Here is a 2,500-nt window from a genome sequence, read left to right as displayed (position 1 = left end):
TCCAGTTGATGGAGGGGTAGTTGAAGTCACCCAGTATGAGAGTGTTGGGTTGGACCCTTATAGTTTCCAGGGTGCTTAGAAACATAGAGTGAGAGTCTTGGGACATGGTTAGGGACCTATAGCAGGCTATGACCTGAATCACCAGCTTACCCACTGTTAGTTGTACCTGAAGTATCTCGGATGTGTTATGCTGGGCTACTAGTCTGGAAGTGTGCATATCCTTTATGAATATGGAGATGCCACCACCTTTGGAGTTTCGGTCCATGTTCTGGGGCTGAAAGGTGTGGAATGAGTTATAGCCTGGTAGCACAGGGGTGCTTTCTGCTGCTTTAAACCAGGTCTTTATTACATCACAAATGTCGATATTCTCCATTTTGAGGAGTGCTTTGAGTGCGTGCATCTTGAGATTTCGACTTCTAGCACTGAGCGGCATAACCCTCAGATTGCATTTATTTATAGCCATTATGGTAGTAATTTGGTCTTTGGAACACCTCTTAAAAAAGGCAGTATAAAGGTGGCAAGAGCCTTAGCCAGTATCCGGAAACCTAGGCATGACAGATGCAGGCCATCTCTGGCAAAGCGTCGAGGTCTGTCAATCATGTCATCCCAAGCGGACAGACACTGGATCCCTTTAGAATGACACCAGAAACGTAGCCAATTGTTGAAGTCAATAATTTTCTGCTTGTACTGTAGTATCATTCTGAGTGATGGTAGCATGCTGCTCAGGGCTAGGGTCATACCTGCCTGGGCCACATAGTCCGAGAGCTCCTCCATGTCTTTTTTCATGTAGTCCAGGGAGGTGCGTCTCAGGTCATTCACACCCACATGGACAATGACAGAGTCATACTTGTACTTACTGTGGAGTGACCTGAGTGCGTGTGTTAATGTGTCGGATCCTGGCACCTGACAGACAGCTGACTGTTACCTTCTCCTTATTCAACCTAGTGAGTGGGACATCAGTGTGCCTCACTATTGAGTCACCTATGATTAGTATATTGGCAAGCTGTTTTGCCTTAGGGGCCTAGGTTGAGGGGCACACTGTGTAGGTGAGCTATGTGTCTTGTGATTTGTGCTGTGTTGTGGTTGTCGAGTGCATTTCTGATTTGGAGGTCTCTGCTGTTTGGGTAGATTTCTATTGAGAGCCTCAGTGAAGGTGGGTGTATGGTTTGTGTTTTTTTGTGAGAGCTGTGATGGTGGGTGTTCTGGAGGGCTATGTGTTCCATGTGGTGTGGTGCAGGTGTTGACCTTCTCCTCTTGACCAGCTATTCCGGTCTTGGTTGGAGAGTGTATATCTTCCAGTTTGGATATATAAGTGCATCTCTCACAAGTCTGAGTGTTGGGAGGTAAGAGGAGAGGGTTGTCTGTATACATGAGGAAGTTGCTACACTGCCTCAGAATGCCCAAGTTCACCAGGTTGATAGGAGAAAGCATAGGGAACTGACCTTTAGACATGTTTTAATATAACAGTAGCAAACGAGCAGCCTGATTTAAACAAATTAACCAATTAACCAATAAAAAAGCACAAAATTTGAGCCCTGTTCCAGCAGTCTTCAATCAGACAAGTTCTAGCTACACACTCCTGCCACTAGGGTGTGTGTGTGTGTATGTGTGTGTGTGTGTGTGTGTGTGTGTGTGTGTGTGTGTGTGTGTGTGTGTGTGTGTGTGTGTGTGTGCCTTCTGTGGAAGGTTGGTCGCCGGGCTGGCAACACGTCACTGTAAAACTCCACTGCCAATCATGAGCGGACAGTTGATCCGCTGTGGCGACCCCTAACCGGGAAAAGCCGAAAGAAGAAGAAGAAGAAGAAGAAGAAACAAGGTTTGCTGTATCGTAATAAAAAGTTTCTAACTCCAAATGCCAGACTAACCCTAGCTCAGGCATTCCTCCTACCCTCACTCCTCTATGCTGCTCCAGTACTAACCTTTATCCAGCACACTACCTTAACTAAACTCCAACAAACATACCATAAAATTGCTAGATTCATTACCAACTCTCACTAAACCTCACATCACTGCCTTGCCCTTAACTCCCTCCAGTGGCTTGAATTCCCACAACTACTGTTAACATCACAATTCCAAATTGTACTCTCTATACTATATAAACCATCTTCCTGTCCAGCTCTCTCTATCCTTGTATCCAGCTACTCCCCATCTCGGTCCCTGTGCACCTCAAACCAGCAACTACTAGCAGTCCATCCACCAAAGAAAAATGTGGGCAAATTACTTATACAAATGCTTAGTTGCCCAGTCCTGGAACAAACTACCCTTAGGCCTACGTGCCATTATACACCCATCTCACTTTAAAAAGGAACTTAAACAGCATCTGCTCAACCCCAAAACTTGTCCCTGCCATAACCTCTCCTAACCCCCACTTTCAAAGTTTTTAACTCCCACCCTTTCTACCTTGACTGCTATGTACAGCCTACCAAATCTCTCAAGTATAAAGCAAATACACTTTGTAATCACAGGAGATTCTTCATCTCTAAATATTTTTACATATACA

The sequence above is a fragment of the Protopterus annectens genome, chromosome 6.part1 (genome assembly GCF_019279795.1).
Source record: "Protopterus annectens isolate FY-2018-M chromosome 6.part1, PAN1.0, whole genome shotgun sequence".
NCBI classification, from domain to species: domain Eukaryota; kingdom Metazoa; phylum Chordata; order Ceratodontiformes; family Protopteridae; genus Protopterus; species Protopterus annectens.
Note: the sequence above shows the minus strand (reverse complement) of the source record.